Consider the following 19,563-nt stretch of genomic DNA (forward strand, 5'->3'; position numbering starts at 1 on the left):
TTCCATTTTTGCAAGGTTAGTGGAGTAGGCATTCAAATTAAGATTAAAACATTTTCCACAACCTTGACTAGTGGAGGGAGTAGAGGTTTCCTTTGCCTTAGGGAGATGTGAGTTGCTATCCCAAAGAATGCCATATTGCATCTCAAGTTCTTTGTGCTTTTCATCCAAGTCACAATGCTTTTTCTTGAGAGCTTTATTTGCTTTCTTTGTAATAGCATGATCCTCTTGCTCTTTGGCCAAAGCCTTGCATAAGGATTCCACCTCACTTCTCTCTAATGCAAGAGCTTCTTTTCTAGCATTGTAGAGATCCTCTTGTTGGATAAGAGTCTCTTCTTTAGATTCTAGCTCAGCTTGGACACTCTAAATCCTCCATTAGCTTAGTGATGAATAATTTGGTCTTTCTATCCAAAATTTTAGTTATCATATTTATTCTTCATCACTAGATTCATCATCACTAGAGCTATCACTAATATCACTACTTGAGATATCACTAGGAGGTGGAGGAGATTTGGCCTTTGATTTGGATTTTACCTTCTCATGCTTTGCCATATGACAAATGTGAGGGGAGTAGTAGTCATCATCGAACATGTCATTGAAAAGCCTTGGTGTAGGGGATGACTTGTGAATAGCAATAGTTGCAACCTTCTCATCCTCTTCACTTGTGCTCTCTTTTGTTGATTCTCATTCATGCCCAATGTGAGCCTCTCCCATGTACTTCTTGCTCTTTCTACGGTTGGCCTTCTCCTCTTTCTTATCCTTCTTGTATTTGTTGTCCTTGATCTCATATGGACACTTGGCAATGAAGTGATCGATGCTTCCACAATTGTAGCATGTCCTCTTTTTCTTGTTTGGAAAGCTTCTCTTCACTACCTTGTAGCCTTGCTTCTTTAGCCCCTTGTGAAGTCTCTTCATAAAGAGTGCAATATCATCAATCTTCTCATATTGATCATCATCATTTTCACTTTCACTTGAAGATGATGTGGTCTCTACTCTTTCTTGAACTTGCTTGCTTGCTTTGGGCTTGCTAGTTGAAGCTTATTGGTTGATCTTGGACTTTCTTGTAGAGCCTTGCTTGCTTGATTTGTTGGCCTTGATAGCTACATCTTTGATCTTGATACCCTCTAGCTTTGCTTGCAATTCTCCAAGTTTATTCCTCTTGTTTGCTCCTTCTCTTTGCATGTCAAAGGTCAAGATCGTCCTAAGTACATCATTTGGTGTGAAGTACTCAAACTTCTTCTTATCTCTAATTAGAGTCACTATGGTCTCATTTCTAGGTGAATAAGCCTTCAACATAATCATGACAACTTTATGATCATCTAGCTCATCACAACCATAGCCTCTAATCTTGCCCACCATTGTTATAACCTATTAAACATGTCTTGTAGCCCCTCTCCATCCAAGATTACAAACCGGTTGAGCTTTGACATCAACAAGTCAATTCTTGCCTTTCTCACATTGTCAACCCCTTCATGTGCTAGGTGCAAAGTGTCCCACATTTGCTTGGCAACATCAACTCCAATCACTCTATTGTACTCATCACCATCCAAGGCACTAAGCAACACACTTGTGGCTTGACTATTGAGGTGAATGATTCTCATCTCTTCTAGTGTTGGGTTCTTAGGATCAACCGGTGGCTCAAATCCATTGTAAACAATCTCCCAAATGCCAGGGTGAAGACCTATAAGATAGGCTCACATCAAGTGCTTCCACTTGGCAAAGTTAGTCCCATTGAAATAAGGTAACTTGCCCACGGGCACATTGATGAAAGACCTCCGATCATGGTTAGTCATAGGAATAGAAGAATAGTTAAAGGATACGGCGACATATTTGTAGTTCTTGGTATTGCCCTTTCCTTTTTTCTCCTTCTTGTTCCCCTTCGACACTTGGTATGACTCATCATCATCTCCATCTTAGGAACCACAATTCAAAATCCATGAATGAAAACTAAGATCGGAGAAATTTCCTACCTTACTGTAGGTATGACAATCACAGATCAAGAGCTAGAAGTGGTAGGAACACCACACACAAGTAGATCGACTAGAAACCTTAGAAATCAACTCAACCACAATATGTCATGCAAGTAATGTAAATCAAGCACAAGTGACACAATGATTTATCCCATGGTTTGCCTCGCCACCAAGGCTTGCCTATCTCCACGTTGTTGAGGTTAGCCACTAAGGCTGAGGGCTTTCCAACCCTTCCTCATTCTCAAATCAAGAGACTCAACTCTTGAGATGAGGGGTGAGTTTACTAACTTCAAGAGATGGTTACAAACCTCCTAGGGCTGCCACACAAGTTGGCAAGCTTCACAGGCGACGCTCTAGCTGGCTAGGAGCCAAGCTCTAAGAGTAATAAACACAACCGTCGGCTAAAACATGAACTAAGTGCTCTTTAGAGTTGGGGAATCAATAGAGCAGCACTCTAATCGTGTTTAGGACCCTTTTCCCTGAAGGATTAATGGGGAAATAAATGGATTTGCTTGGGGGCTTAAGGTCAACAATGGAGGGAGAGAGAGAGAGCTCATGCTCTATTTTGGGCATGCTGAAGTGAGGAAGAAGAGGCAGAGAGCCATCAGGGAGGAAGGGAAAAGGTATATATAGCCCGACCCCCAACGGTCATCGTACCCATGGGGTCGGGCGAGACGAAGCCCACAGCATCGAGGTCGGGTGAGATGGAGACTGTGGCCTAGAGGTTGGGCGAGATAGAGCCTACGACTTTGGGCAAGATAGAACCCGCATCCTTGGGGTTGGGCGAGACGGAGTCTGCACCCAAGGGGTCGAGCGAGATGGAGCCTGTGGCCTCGAGGTCGGGTGAGATGGAGCCACGACCTTGGGTCGGGCGAGACCTTTTAATACATCTTGAGCCATCTAGGAAAGTTAGCATGGGCGCTAACTTCCTTGTGCCATGACTCAAGTATGGCAGTGCCATACAATGCAAGACATCAAGAGTAATAGTGAAGAGTAGACTATCTTGGCTATGAATCTCAGGATGCATGCATATTAGCTTAAGCATTGTGTCCTCCTTTATAGTAAGGCTTTTCCTATACTCAAATTCAAAATATAAAAGAATTTAAACCTCTTTTGAGTTTGAAGCCATCTACATTTGTAATTGGGGGCTCCTCCGTTTTGTGTAGCATCCTTAAATATATATTCCCTGCTTGTCATCTTGATAAATCTCATTAGTTCTCTAATTATGTTGTCATTATAAAACCCATAATTAGGGCTTGATTGCACTTTCAGATTGGCCGGTGGTGCAGCGAGAACGACGAGCGAGAATGGCAGTGGTGCGGAGGTGGCGACGGCGGCGTGGCTCAACGATGGCGAGGCCAAGAGCAAGAGAGGCAGGGCGAGAGAGTGGGAATGGGAGAGAGCAGCAGCTACGCTTCCCTTTACTCACTATGCTGGCTAGATTGGCTGGGCCGACACCAACGAGCGGCCACCACACAATGCATGTGGCCTGGCAGCGGTCGGCCACAATGCACTCGTCCGACCTATTCAAATCGGACGTCAGGCCAACTAACAAGCCATCTTCGTACCATTGTTACTCCTAATCTAAATTAGTAAAAAATCCATTATTAAGAATTGTAGAGCTACATGTGATCTCCAACTTTGCTTAAATGAGCTTGGTCTAATTAGTCATGGTTTGCAAAATGCAAAGCTCTAAAGTGTGCTACTTTGAAACTGTAATCAACTAATGACTTAGCAAAATTTTCTAAGTTTGAAAATAACATTTCATTGCTACTTTGGAGCTATTTTTGACTATGTTAGGCATGGAATTAGCTCATGACCCTTAAATAAAGTTTGTTACCCATAAGATGAGCTAGAACCTTTATTAAGGGTACACTGCCATGCAAATACTCTAAACTACTGTTCAACTTTGGTCAAACTAGCATCATGAAAAATGACATTTTGAGTGAACTAGGACTTAGAAGCAAAATTGGCCCATGTCATGAATACAAACATTTTTCCATTTACCATCCTAGATATGTCTAAAGTGTTTTTGTGACCCCACAACCATATCTTGCATTGGTCACACATTATCATAAGCATATGCATGTATATAATATACATATAAAGAATGAGATGAAATTTCATATGCTCATGCTCATGAATGAATGGATGATGCCTGTGCTCATGAAATGAAAGTGCCAAATGCATGCTTAACACTAGGGTGTTACATTAGCACTATTCCCTTATGTCATAGTCACATTTTCTTGTCAAACTTTTGCAGCAAGTATGGCTTTGATTTTGCTTGCCACACTTCGATCATGTTAGGTTCGGCTTGTCCATGCCCACCATGCAGTGCGGTATGCCATCTGTGGTGTGAGAGTCATGGTACCAAAAATTAGGAATCCAATTCAAAGTCCCACAGTCCGTGGCCTGATGCGGGGAGAAAATCACCATAACCATGACGCATTTGCGTGATTGTCATCATCTGCAACTAAAATCCACTTTTAAGCGATTTCAAACTAGGATATTTCTATATTTGCCTATGATTATACATAGCTAACTATGACACTAACTAACCCTAAAAGTTTGTTCATGTCAAGATCCTTTATGAACTATAATCAATTTAGTTATTGTAGTGCCGAATCAAGATGATCATCAAGCACTTCATGATTATTTAGACCTAATCATTTCTAACATTTTATCTGATATTATTCCACTGACTGAGGTGAAATAAAAAGGAAATAAAGTATTTATGTATCAACCATTTTTTAAGTCTACAGATAAACTATCAAACCTAATAACCTAATAATGTGCAAACTAAAATTTCCAAACTGCTCCATTGCTACTATCGACGTCGAGAAAGTGACAGGGTCGATTCCCTACCACCGGCACGCAAGCAAGCCTGAGAGAAACCACATGGAGCATATCCCAAGCTCTCCTTAGACTTAGGAGGACATCCAGACCAGATGATCGTGACCTAGGGCATGCTAGTCAATTTGACCCTACAATTGATAAGGAGACAAGATTGATCAGTAATTTAAGATGGAACATGCCTGGTGTTTGTCTAGACAGTTCCAAATGTGTGGCTAAGTAGACGATGATACAAGGCTATCAACTAGAGAGTCGATATCTAGCATGTTCATGATGTATGATAAACAAAATGAGCATATCAACAATTATCAGTTAGTCAATTGCATAGATCTAAACAACCGATGATCATGAAAACATGCAAAAAGGTGTAAGAAGTAGACTGTGGAGGCATTAAATGAGAAACATACTAGCTTTTAACCAAGACAAAAACAAGTAAAAGCATGTAAATAGCCAATATATTCTCAATGTATGGACTATCGGCTAAAACAGTCGATTCCAGTGAAAATAAAGTCAGTAGCATGCAAACATTCATTCGTTGAACGGTGGATAAGTCCATACACTTGTCAGATCCAATCTGCCATCTATAACAGTGGGGATATGAGCCAGACCGATGCAACCATGATAGAGATAATAGGTTAAACCATCAAAGCATACAAATCTATATGCGCTCAACATGGAATCGTGAAAGCATGCTATGATCGTGGAAGCGTAGGTGATCGACTAAATAGCCGATGCAGACATAGCATGCAGCCAGAGGCTATGTTTGACCATAAGCAAGACTTGCTATTTAACAATCTCTGATCTACTGTGGGGGTCGACCGGATCGATAGCAGTTCTAGACTAGATTTCATTAACTAGCAAGCTTTACTTAGTGTTAAACACGTCCTGACCGCATGCTATCTTTGATCAAGATTGGATCAAAATGGCTAAGTTAACTAAAACCATCGTCAAAGTGAGATGTAAACAGGGAAAAGCACCATGGCGACTGATTTGAAGAGATATAAAGCTGATCCGTTCCAATCTTGACCGGGCAAGGGGTGATTTTGTTACAAATAGTAAGAATACCAGTTATAATAAGATCGATAACTAGCAAATCTATTAAAAATAGCAAGGAAACCCTACCAATCTTAATAGATTTAGCTGATAACTAATCCGTATCAAAATTTGTTTGAGATACGAGCCAGACTAATGCAACCATACAAATTTTGATAAGATCAAGGATAACTTGTATTAGATAATTGCAAGAGATATGAGCCTAGGACTGATACAACCATATAATTGACTGATGATAACAAACTTATACCGTGCTTGTAAGAGATCAAACTTAACCAAGGGTAGCCTTACAAACAAAATATAAGTCATGACAGATACTCATAGACAAACCAGAGGTTGGACTTAACCGATGGCAGCCCTAGTTGCTGAAGAACTCACCGAGATCTACTCTACTCCTACTCCTAGGGGGTGGCATAAGTCAAAAAGTAAAGGTACTAGTTTTTGATTAATCGTTGAGATGTCTATTACAATAGCCAGGGTTCAATATTTATACCCAAGGCTTGACTATGAGTTCTGGTCGAATAAGTCTAGTTAAAAAACTCAGGAAAGAAAACAAAATTTCCTAGATTATGATAACTTGGACCTCAATCTTTCCTTTCTGTGAAGTCCGACGCGTCTTCATGCTTTATGTCTTTGTTGTCTCTTGCCAACAGGGCCCATCCTTTTGGGATGATGACGTTACCTTATCGGTTCGATCTCGTTGGCAATTTAGCTAGCCAATTTGATTGAATATTTTAGCTTTCCTGATCTAGAGTCTTCCACCCTGAACTAAATTTTGGTGTCAACACATGCCCCCCTAGTTTTGGGATAAAATAATTTTATTCCAAAATTACCTCTCATGACCATTACATGCGTCACGCACCCACTCTAAAACCTCCACTCGACTTCTGATTCTAGGCTAGAGTTCTCATCATATTCTCAAAATTGCCCCTATCATCTTCACTTGGTCGTTTTGGTTGTATCCCCCTTTTTGCTCCCAATCTTGGCAAAGCACCCTTCCATCCTTCATAGAACCTTAGGATGGTAGTTCAACTTAGTGGCGCAGCACTAACGTTTGCACAGAGATCTAGATCTACTCCCTCAAGCTTTGATGGCAACTATCGACTTTGTTCTGGAGGTATGACTCAGAGACCTTCTTTACTAATTGTTCTTCAGTCCCTGCCTAATTTTTAGCTCATAGATTCATTGTCCCTAGTTTTAGGATCTCAAAAATGAAATTTTGATCCCAACCAATGTTGAAAATGCATAATTTTTGGGTCCAATGGGTGACCCAGATCCAACCGAGTTCATTAACCTAGAGACAAATAGGCTTCCTTTCAAGCATTCCACCATGAGTCCCCTGCTGTGGGATAAAACTTTCAGGGCATGGTTGCTTCCTCTTGATGGATGGAGGGATTGGTATCTCAGACTAGGCCAAGACTCACCAAGCTAGATGGGTGACTTACGACCTAGACCAATGTATAGCTCTTTCTTTGTTGAATATAAAGAAGAATGAACCTCTGCTGAGATCTGCCTCTTACTTCTAGTCCAATGCTTTCAACGCCTTCATATTTGGTCATGGGCCAATGACAGTTACTCTGGCCAACATTCATATGCTAACCTGGCCTTAGAATCACATGGCTCCTCCAACCTTACAATCTCATTGGCAAACAAGAGCATAAGGTCCATAGCATTAGATCTAGGGGTGGGGAGGCTACATCTTTGCCCATAAATGGACTCAGAATAAGAATGCCTGATCCCAAGGAACATGCCACCTTTTTGAACATGTATATGGAAAAGTATGTCTTCTATAGTTTCCATGTGAAACCCAACTGCTAATTATTGGTACCTGGCAGAGCAGTTGTCCCGTGGCTGCCGACATTCTCTTGGGAAAATGCTTGCTTGGATCCTTGTACCACTTGATGCATCAGGTATCATCAAAATTAATGATGAATGAGCCAATTGGCATAATTAGTGGACCATGGTGGCTTTTGCAGATGTGGCTGAATCTACACATGTAGAAAGTTGTAGTTAACGATCTTAGAACTTTGAGCTTTCCTTCTTTGAACTACTCATATATCCATGGGAAATGGCCAAGAAACACATCCCAAGCCTTCTCCACCATTGATTGCAAGTCAGTGCATGATCAAAGGCTGAAAAGAGGCATCACATGGATTGATGACTCACCATCCGGTATGTCAAGTGCTCAATTGGACAAATGGTGTTCATACCCACACTCTACTACATTCCAAGAGGTCCCACACCGAAGGAGGAGGGCCCACTCCATAGTGGCACTCTGGTCGGTGCCCTACCTATGCCGCCCGATGCCCCACTTTCACTCCACCGCCTCTCCTTCAGACACATGCAAGGAAACACACTTGGGAGCAATCCTATGTGTCAGTATAAAATAGTTCATTAGTAGTTTGATCTAAGGGCAAGGAGAGGATGTCATGTGGATCACTGACATGGCGATGGAGTAGCCCCTACTCCACCTTAGGCTATAAATAGGACCCTCACCCCTCACTTGTAACACACACCTTCACTCATAAGAGATGTAGCTCTGTCTCTACTCTCTCAAGATGTAGCTCTTCTAGTAGTAGCTAGTCTTGGTGGGAGCTCTAGAGCAGTCTTAGGAGTCTGGTATAGCTTTGTCTTTCTCTTGTAAGTACTGTATTTATTTTAGTATGTTACTTTCTATGCAAGTATTATTTCAAGTCTTTTACTTTATATAGTAGTCTTGTTCTCTAGTTATACTTTGGGTTATGCTTATATTCCTTTGATAAGTAGGTTCTCTGTAGCATGGGTTGTTCATCACTAGTTGATGCTTTAGTCTTAATGTGAGGCTAGGATAGTATCAAAAAGTGTAAGCATGGTGCTTATACTATCGGGTACCTTGCATTGTGGCTAGGCCTCTGGATAGATTAGGGTAGTTGGCAGGTGGTGATAGCCCTGTCCTTCCTATGTATTCCCCCACGATAGGTCTAGTTGTTAAATCATAGGGCTCATGGTGCTTTGTGCCCAATCAACCCTCTAGGGTGTGTTTGGGGTAGGTACGCCTCAAGTGCTATTGCATCCTACCTTGCACTATCTTGGTTTGTCAGTATAGCCATAGTCACTAGCTAGAGTAGTGCTTGAATAGAATGTAATTTAGTATTCTCTTTATTATTGTCCTGCTACTTAGTTATATTTCCAATTTACCTTTCCATGATTGGCTCTTTATGTGTCACCCCACTTTATTGTATATCACTTACCCCCACTTTAGTCTAGTCAGTATACTAGTTAGTAGATATGTGATGGTTAACTATCACTATCTTTAACCCTTGCTTCCGTACGGTAAAATATAAATAACAATAGTCCTAGAATACTCCTAGGTGAAATGCTATAATGATATTCTGTGCGCTTGTGGAATTATCTACTTGAGCATAAGACATATCAACGAGCATTTTTGGTGCCATTTCTGGGGATTACAAAACCTGGTAGTGACTGCTAAGGAATGTCAACAGTAATGAACAATTCTTCATGCTTGCGACCCAAAACTGAGTGATACCGTAAAGAGCCTTAGTAAAATGAAAATCCCACATTCGTGATTCCTACAACCGCCAGTCTTATCACTTGACCAGTGCGTGGCCTCCTTGATCCTCAGAATGGCCTCTTGCCTTCCATTAACCATGCTTTAATCCAACAGTGGCTCAAGAAATCTACCAGCATCTTCTTTGGTTATAAGTACACCCTCAAGGGGTAATCAAGGAACCACATTTGCACTTGCCTTTGCCCTCTCCATTATACAACTCCTCCTTCTTGCCTTTAGATCTAATCTTGTTTTCTAGAGGGATGGATCGTGGCAAGCACTGAGCCGATGATGTCCTAGAGGAGGAACTTCCCATGCGCCAACACCTCTGCCTTTAGGGGTAAGCTTGAATCATACATATCTTCTGATTTTTCACCTTAACTGACTTGTTCCTAGGTTTGTAGAGCTATCTCCCATGCCAACACTCGTCGCTTGCCGATGCATCCCTCTAGTGCTGTTAAGGACGCCCAGTCAGCAGCGAGCTCATTTTCCAACTCCCTCAACTCCTACAACGGCGATGACGGTCAACATTTTTGTCATGAGTGGAACATGGGTCGATCATTATTTTGAGGTGACTTGGGTGAATGGCTAGTTGGAGTTCACCTTGAATGCCTCCTAGGCCGCCCCTGCTCCCATAGAAGGGGAGGCCAAAGCAGTCTAGGCACAGCTGATAGAATCTAACGCTAGAGTTGTCGGTAAGATCTTCAAGAAACCCTAGTCTTTTGATAATCTTGTCTTGCTGGCTTTTCTTGATAACTCTGTTTTTATTGCAGTCTTGACATAGCAACTGGAAGCCCTCCAGTTGGTGGCGAATGATGCCACCGGCACCCTAAATGCTTGGGGCGATAGGCTAGAGATCTGCCTCGGTGACATCCCTATCCATGCTAGGGAGGTGGCCCTTCACAGTGTGTGTCATGGTGCTATTGTTGCTCTAGCCAGAGCTTAGACATGCTCGGGTCACGATCTCCATCAGCTGCAGCCTGGCTACCCAAACGGCGAGAACCCAGATGATTACCAGGAGTTGGTGGAGGATTTTGAGGGAGCCACCGACACCGTGGCATGCATAACCTAGGCCAAAGAAGTTGTAAACAAAGTTTTCTTCAGCCCTTAGTTTGTAACTAGGTGTCGATAGAATATCGTCGGTAGTCCTCTGAGGGGTATCCCATGAAGGTAGATTGATCGGCAGAGGAGCGTGAGATCAAGAACAAGAAGGCAATAGAGACACATGAGTTAGACAGGTTCAGGCCATCAGTATGACATAATACCCTACTCCTATGGTCTGTTGGTTTGTATTGTCTATTGTCTGATATTGTGTGAGTTTGGAGAGGGTCCCTGCCCACCTTATATAGTCCAAGGAGTAGGGTTATAAGTCGGTTAGATCTAGGAGATAACCAGAAAGTAATAACTGATTACAAGAATCTAGGGATCATACATATCCTAACGGATCTCGTAGTATCTTTAGGATATCCTCTAGATGTCTTGCGGGAGGCGCCGAGCAGAGCCGTGCCTCGCAAGGCTTCGTCTTATGGGCTGGGCCACCCCTAGGGGCATAGCCCATGTGGTCTGCCATGGGTATCTGAGGTCATACCCCCCATAGCTAGTCCCTGAGTGCCTTATACCCGTTGTGCAACGCCATCTTGAGCTTGTCCGAGAAGGTGCAAACAAAGCCGAGCAGTATGGACTCATGGTCCGACCACCGTGATGAGTTGTCGAGCAGTCGTGAGCAGTTGCTGAACATCATATACTGATGCCAAGCAGTGCGACCCATAACCGAGCAGCATAACCCAATCACATCTTGCCATAAGGGTGTAAGGAGCTCAAGTTTAGAATAAAAAATTTCCTCACAGTAGATGAAGTGTGCCCACTTAGATTCCAACCATGAGTGAAGGAGATATTCTTCTTTAGCTTCAAGTGGCACGGAGTCTTCCAGAACAAAGCAAACACATTCACCACGAGGTGAAGTGTGCCCACTTAGTCCCAAAGCCTAACAGTAGATGACGTAGTCATGTGGTGCCAGGGTCAGAAAGTAGAAAACTAGCCAAGCAGGCAGCCAGTCCCCGGGCGTAGCCTTGAGATGAGAAGAGCACACATTCACTGCAAGGTGAAGTGTGCCCACTTAGTCCCCGAGCCTGACAGTAGGTGATGCAGTTACGTGGTGCCAGGGTCAGAAACTAGAAGAAAAGCAGAAGACTGGCCGAGCAGGCGACCAGTCCCTGAGCCATACGCGAAGATATTGGAAAAATCCAACCATGGAGAAAAAACTTGAGTAATGGCTGTACAGTGTTAGTTACTAAGCTTCAATAAATGGTGGAGAAGTCGGTGATTATTCGGTGAGTAGCAACTGATGGCGGTGATACATGGGCGACATGGGCTGCGGTTGCGCAAAAGCCCACGTTACGGCCCACCTTGCTGTTGTGGAGGATTTGGAGAGGCGTAAATTGTTGGAACGGTTTCCCAAAAACCCACAATTGTGAAGAGGTGGGGAAAGTGCTTTATAACTGCACCACCGCATCCCAAGTTTCCACCTTCGCCACTTTGCCATTTCATCTTCCTCCATAGTCCTCACACTTCTAGATTTGCACCCATGCACGCTACCGGCACCAGCCCCCATCCAGATCCAAAAGATGGCGCCAAAGAGGAGAGCTGCGAACTCGAAGAGAACGAGCCCAAAGAGAGCAAGTTCCAGAGCCAAACGTGACGAAGAGTGGGCATCATCGCACACGGGAGAAACAGAGCTCGAGAGATTGGTGGCAGTGGGCGTGCTTCCTGACCGTGTCACCGCCGGATGGTGGCCAACTAGTGGTGAGCCCTTCCCAATGCCTAACACCGATGAAGTTGTAGTCTTTGAAGATTATTTCTAGTGTGGGTTGGCGTTCCTTGTTCATCCTTTCCTTCAAGATCTACTGGAATTCTGGTCGATTAGTCTGTGCAATCTCCACCCCAACACCATATTACACATTTTGATCTTTATTCATTTCTGTGAGACATTTCTAGGGGTTCTGCCGCACTTCAACCTCTTTAGACATCTCTTCTGTTTGAAGAAGAAAGGCAGCGGTGGCTCCAAGGTGGTCGATGGTGTCTATTTGTAGCTTCGGGATGGAATGGCCAGCGAGTATATTAATGTACCGCTGAACACTTCTCTAAAAGGGTGGAATTCCATGTGGTTCTACATGAAACAGAGCCACCCTACAATCCTTTGTGATGTCCACCATATCCTAGAGAACCAGAGGAGCTGGTCGGAGAAACCGAATAGTGCTAACATGGAACAAGTGATGGAGCTCCTCGACCTCTTTAGAGGTGTGGAAATTAGAGGCAAACTAGTGGCAGCAAGCTTCATAGTGCGTCGCGTCCAGCCCTGCAAGGAGAGGGCCCACCCGGGCTTTGACTATAGAGGTGATGACGATGGGACCTAGGAGAAGATGGAACGACTGACAAAGAAGAATGTCCTAGAGTGAGCCATAGAGCTGTTCGCTTCTAATATTTTGTTCGCCTGGCCAAAGCAAATGAGGGCCTTCAATTGCTCATATCCACCCCCGGAGGTAATCATCTCGATTTTTATTCTCGAGATTTTTAATCCTGAAACATCGATGAGCAGTGAACTGATTTAATTATGCAAAGATCCATTCGTAGGAAAGAGCGGTGTATTTCTCCGGTGTCTCGAGGGGTGATTGGCCGAGGGGAGTAGATGCCCAGCCACCAGCTCGGTCTAAAGAAGATGCGACTAGCGCCTCATTAGAAACTGGAGGCACTGATGCTGGTCGGACAGAGACTCCACCCCCGATGATGGAGAAAGTTTAGGGAATGAGGGCAGTGGTAGACGAGCCGGCCTAGAAGAAGAGAAAAACAGCGGCTGCTGCTCCCTTCCAACATGGTGGCATCTCGCTTGGTGGTGACCAGACCACTCGACCACGAAGGACCGCGGTGCTCGAGTGGTCTAATGATGACGAAGACTTAGTTGCTCCTCCTCCGAGCACCCAAGCAGCTCCAAGCAGCTCACACATGGAGGAGCAACCAAGGGGAAGCGAAGAATTCCCCGAGCACTAGGCGATAGAGGTTCCCATTGGGCAGGCGACGGGAGTCTCCGAGCAACAGGCGGAGGTAAATCCAGAGCGACAGGCGGAGAAAACCCCAGAGCAATAGGTGGAGCAGAGGGCGACTGTGGAGGAGGCGAGACCTTCACCCCAGAATAATGGAGTCGACCCCACAACCGCGCCTAGGGGCTTGAGCAGGCATTGTTGATTCAAAAAATTGCACCCGTAGACCAAACAGTAAGTATTCTTGTGTTGGAGTTACTTGGTTGTCTTGTCTTAGCTTTTTTGCCACTTGACCAAATGATCTGATGCAGTGCAAGGCATACGGAGGGTCCGAACCTATCCACCCAGACTGATGAGTAGCCTCAGGCAGATCTCAGAGCGGAGGTAACATCGTTAGCTCCCATGTCGGGGTCCTTGGGTGCTCGGCAGCCAGTGGAAGAGTCAACCACCGCTGCGGGTGGCCTTGGAGATGGTGAGAAGTCGGCGTCGGTGGGGGATAGGTCGGCGACAATACCTGAAGCGACGGCGGTTACTACTGGGCCCTTAGGAGCTAAAGCTGGAGTTGCCAATGAAGCACCAGAGTCTAGGTCGGCAAAACCAATGGCACCCGAGGAGCTAACGGCACCCTCGGAGGCATCACAGGGCATGGTCAAACCTGCTATCTGGCCATAGAGCCCCCCCGGTAGTTTCTCCCATTGCTGCGGAAGAGGAGGACAAGGTGGAGGAGATCGTTCATGCGGAACCTTGAACCCAATCCATTTGAATCCTCCACAGGCGTGGTGATGAAGTGGTAGTTGTCGAGGAAGAGGACACCCCTAAGGAGATAAGGAGGCTAAAATCCACCCTCGTTGGAGTAATAAAATAAATCGAGGTTAGTACTGAATCCTGAGTATTCATTTTTGACATTGGAGATCGAATACCATTATTGTCCTTGTGAATTTTAGGGAATAAATCGGACTACCAAGCAGCGGCACCAGTTGATAAAGAGGATGGAACCCCTCACCGAAGAGAACCAAAAACTCAAGGAGGCGATGAACCTCTTGGAGAGATACACCGAGAGGGCCTGACGTGAGCGAGACCTCACTGAATCCAACGCGCGGGACCTAGAACACCAGAAGGGAGTCCTATCTAAAAGCTGGCGACTGCGAAAGAATAGCTACAGAGCAAGTCCAAGCAGCTGGCCACTGCCTCCACATAATTGAAGGATGCTTCCAAGCATTTGGAACAACTGTAGAAAGTCTCTGAGCAGAAGAAAGGTACGTGTGATCGATGAAGGTGCTTTGCAAAGTTGGATATGCTTACTTTTCATGCTGACTGTTGTACTTGTAGAACAAGATGTAGAGCTCGGCCAGCTACGCCAGGCCCTTGAGCAACTCTGAGAGGAGAAAGCAAAGGAGACAGGGCGATCCAACAAGCTAGTCAAGGAGCTAAATGGTGAGTATTCCCTAGTCGAGGTTACCGCTGAAGTAACTTTCTCGCTTGATGGAACTTTGTAATGCTTGTAGACTACCGCCGGAGGGTCAAGGCACAATTCGATGTGCTGGAGTAGGACGCCTGGACCCAAAGGGACAAGTTTGATGCCCTAGTTACCAGAATCAAACCAGTGCTCGACTGCATCGAACCAGAAGTGGCTCCTCAGCCTGTCGCCAGGCCACCGCACTCGGACATCGTCATCGAAAGATGCAAGATGGCGTGGGAGAGCTTCAAAGGCTTCAACTGCAACACCGTTGTTACTGCCGCTACCCACGCCCTTGCTATGGTTCGGTCCCACTATCTAGCCACTGACCTTTAGGTGATAGGGGGTGGGTTCACTGAAGGACTGAGCGAGGTGAAGACCCAGTAGCTAGAGGATGAGGTGGAGGACGCAGCGTAGAAGTTGGCAAGCGATATAGACCTGTTCGGCGAAATGGATGGCGATGGTGGAGCACAATGACCTGCCTAGCGGATATCATCTATAATTTCTAGATAGTGTAGTTAGAATGTGCGAAGGCGTAAAAACACTTATGCATACGATAAATATTATAAGGTGCATGTGTATGCGGTTAGATTGTATTTTGGCAAAAAAATCTTCATAGTTTTAACCACGTAGTGTAAGTAGAGTCTGAGCAGTTGGTTCGCTATTGACCCATATGGCCTTGGCTAGCCCATAGTCCATAATGTCGAGCGCGGAGCCTGTGCACATGTAGGAGGAACAGACATGACCAAGGAACCATAGCTGACCACCCATAACGCAGAGCATGGAGCCCGTAGCACGTGTAGGGAGAGATCAGAGACTGGGTCTTCTCCATAGAGAAAAGAATGGAATGTGTGCTACATGGCGGTTATCAAAATAACTTGGAGATATAGGTAATATAAGCGGCGTCCGAGTGATTAGTTCTTTGCTGAGATCTTGGCCTTGGCTAGCCTATAGTCCATAACGTCGAGCGCAGAGCCCGTGCACGTGTAGGAGGAACAGGCGTGACCGAGGAACCACAGCCAACCACTCACAATGCAGAGCGTGGAGCCCGTGATGCGTGTGGGGAGAGATTGGAGACCGGGTTTTATCCAAAGAAAATAGAAAAGAACATATGCTGCTCGCTGATCGGCGAAATATCTTGAAAATTTGGAGCAAAATGTTCAGTGTTTTGGAGAAATGTTTTGTGATGGTTCAGAGAGAATGTATTCGGTGAATGGGAGAAAGCGTGTTCGGTGAATTGGAGAATACGTGTTCAGCAAATTGGAGAATATGTTCGGCGAATTGGAGATTACGTGTTCGGCGAATTGGAGAATACATTCAGGGAATTGGAGATTACGTGTTCAGTGAATTGGAGAATACGTTCGGCGAATTGGAGATTACGTGTTCGGTGACAATGTTGGTGGAGCTTGTCATGAAGTGGTGTAAAAACCCGGTGATTGTTAGTGGAGATTTAAACCATAGTGGAGAAAAAATGCAGAAAAATTATGGAAATCAAAACTTTATTCATCATAAAGTGGAGAGTACATATCTGAGGCGTTTCAAGGATAGAAACATATGAGGTTCTCGATATGCCAGGAGTTAGGAACATCAATTCCATCTAAGTCACATAAGCGATAAGACCCTGGTCAGGTAACGTCTTTGACGACATAAGGTCCTTCCCAGGGGGAGGAGAGCTTATGCATCCCTTCAGTTTTTTGCTTTCTATGAAGGACAAGGTCACCGACAACAAATGAACGACCTTTGACGTTGTGGTTGTAGTACCTTCGCAAGCCTTCTAGATACTTAGTTGTGTAGACATAAGTGATTAGGCGTTCCTCCTTAGCCCTATCAATGTCCTTTGTCCGAATAGCTACGGCTTGTTCTTCATCAAAATTTTCCACCCTAGGTGCTCGGAAGGCGATATCCGCTGGAAGTATGGCTTCTGAGCCATAGACCAAGAAGTATGGAGACACACTAGTGCTGTGACTAGCTTGAGTATGCAATCCCCATACTATAGCTGGTAGCTCTTTGAGCCATCTGCCTAGATGTTTATCGTCTTTCTAAAAAAAATCTCTTTTTGAGGGCATCCAGTATCATACCGTTCGCTCGTTTGACCTGACCATTAGCTCTAGGATGGGCAACGGAGACGTATTTGACAGAGATACAATGGTCTTCGTAGAAATCCCAAAAGTGATGGCTAGTGAATGTAGTTCTGAGGTCAGTGATGATGCTGTTTCAGGAGACCAAATCTATGGACGATATCTTCGAAGAGCTCAACTACTTTCTTTGTAGTAGCCGAGATGAGCGGTTTATATTCAATCCACTTGGAGAACTTGTCGATGGCGACATACACATACTAGAAACCACCTAGTGTTGGCTTGAAAGGGACTGATCATATCCAGTCCCTAGCATGCGAAGGGCTAGGAAGCTGGGATGGTTTGCAGTTCTTGTGTCGGCACGTGTATTTGCTTAGCGAAAAATTGGCATCCTTCGCAACGTCGGACGAGGTCTTCTGCATCAGAGATGGCTATGGGCCAATAGAAACTAGCTCGAAAACCCTTACCGACCAGTGTTCTTGAGGCCACATGGTTGCCAGCAGGAACCAGAGTGAATTTCGAGGAGTAACTTCACTCCGTCTTCTTGGGTGATGCATTTTTGCAAAATCCCCTCGTTGGCACTTTTCTGCATCAAGTTGCCATTTACCAGCACATAATGTTTGCTCTAACATGTTAGGCATTTGGTTTCAGTTTTATCGGCTGGTACTTCGGTGTTAGAGAGGTACTTGATGAATTGTTCCCTCTAATTAGCGGCCGGCAAAGGTACCGTAAGTACCAGCTGCTCGACGGGTGGAACTTCCTAAATTTATTTTTCTTCTTTAATGGACGGCGCCACAAGATCTTGGATGAAGACCCTAGGTGGAACCATAGCACGAGTGGAGCCCAACTTGGACAAGTAGTCAGCGATATGATTTTGGTCACGTACAACGTGGTGGTACTCGATACCGTAGAACTTTCCTTCAAATTTCCTGATTTTGGCGCAATAAGCGTCCATCTTATTGTTGGAACAAGACCAATCTTTGTTAAGCTAGTTGATGACCAGCACGAAGTCCCTATATACCATAAGGCATTTGATGCCAAACTCAATAGCTATACGGAGTCCGTGGAGACATGCTTCGTATTCGGCGGCATTGTTGGAGGCCCGCAAGTGTATCCAGAGGACAGTATCGGAGCTTATCCTTGGTCAGGCATGATGAACACAATGCCTACACCAGCACCTGTTGATGTTGATGGCAGCCATCAAAGTACATCACCTAGTGCTTCAGGGCAGGTAGCAGTCGATGGGCTCTTGGATCTTGGTCCACTCAATGATGAAATCAGCGAGCGCCTGAGACTTGATTATGGGCTGCTTCTGAATTCAATGGAGTAAGTGCCGAGCTCGATAGCTCACTTGATGATACAGCTGTTGGCCTCTTTATTGTGGAGGATGTCCCCCAGAGGGAACTCGATGACCACAGTGATCTTGTAATACTCAAAGTAGTGGCGGAGTTTGCGCGACGTAATCAGGACGGCGTATAACAACTTCTAGACCTGAGGATAATGAGTCTTGGGCTCATTAAGAACCTCGTTGATGAAGTATACTAGACATTGCACCTTGTAGGCGTGTCCGACCTCCTCATGTTCGACCACAATTGCTTGTGCTGACTGACATGAGAGGTAGCGGCGATGTAGATCAGGAGAGTCTCGTCGGACCATGGTGCTGTCATGATCTGAGGCTTTGTAAGGAACAACTTAAGCTGCTCAATAGCTGTGTCTGCCTCTTCCGACCAGGAAAAGTGCTCAGAGGCCTTGAGGAGTTTGAAGAAAGGTAAACCTTTTTCACTGAGGTGTGATATGAAGCGGCTTAATGCAGCCATGCAGCCAGTAAGCTTCTGTATATCCTTAACACATGTTGGTCATTTCATCTTGGTGATGGCGGAGACCTTGTCGGGATTGGGTTCTATGCCTCGTGCATTGACAATGTAGCCTAGGAGTATATCGGATGGAACTCCCAAGATGCACTTTGAAGGGTTCAGCTTCCATCAGTATCTTTTTAGGTTGGCGAATGTTTTTTCGAGGTCGGCGATAAGATTATTGGCGGTCTTGGACTTGACGAACACATCGTCGATGTAAGCTTCAATGTTGTGGCTAATCTGTTAATCGAGGCACATCTAGATAGCCCATTGATAAGTCACCCCAGCATTCTTGAGTCCGAAGGACATGGTGGTATAGCAATACGCACCGAAAGGCATGATGAATGATGTCTTGATCTGATCTTCTTTCTTGAGAGAGATCTGGTGATAGCCGGTGTAACAGTCAAGGAAAGAGAGTAATTCGCAGCCAGTGGTGGAGTCAACAACCTCGTCTATCCGAGGCAAACCTAAGGGGTCTTTAGGGCAGTGTTTGTTAAGATCAGTATAATCAATACACATTCTCCATTCTTTATTCTTTTTTGAATGGGAACAGGGTTCGCTAACCAATCAGGATGATACACTTCTTTTATAAATTCGGCAGCTAAGAGCCGTTTTATTTCTACCCTAATAGCCTCCTTCTTGTCTGGTGTGAATCGATGAAGTTTCTGCTTGATTAGTTTGGCTATTGGTGAGACATTCAAGGAGTGCTCGATCTTCTCCCGTGG

This window comes from Miscanthus floridulus, chromosome 1, assembly GCF_019320115.1.
Source record: "Miscanthus floridulus cultivar M001 chromosome 1, ASM1932011v1, whole genome shotgun sequence".
NCBI lineage: Eukaryota > Viridiplantae > Streptophyta > Magnoliopsida > Poales > Poaceae > Miscanthus > Miscanthus floridulus.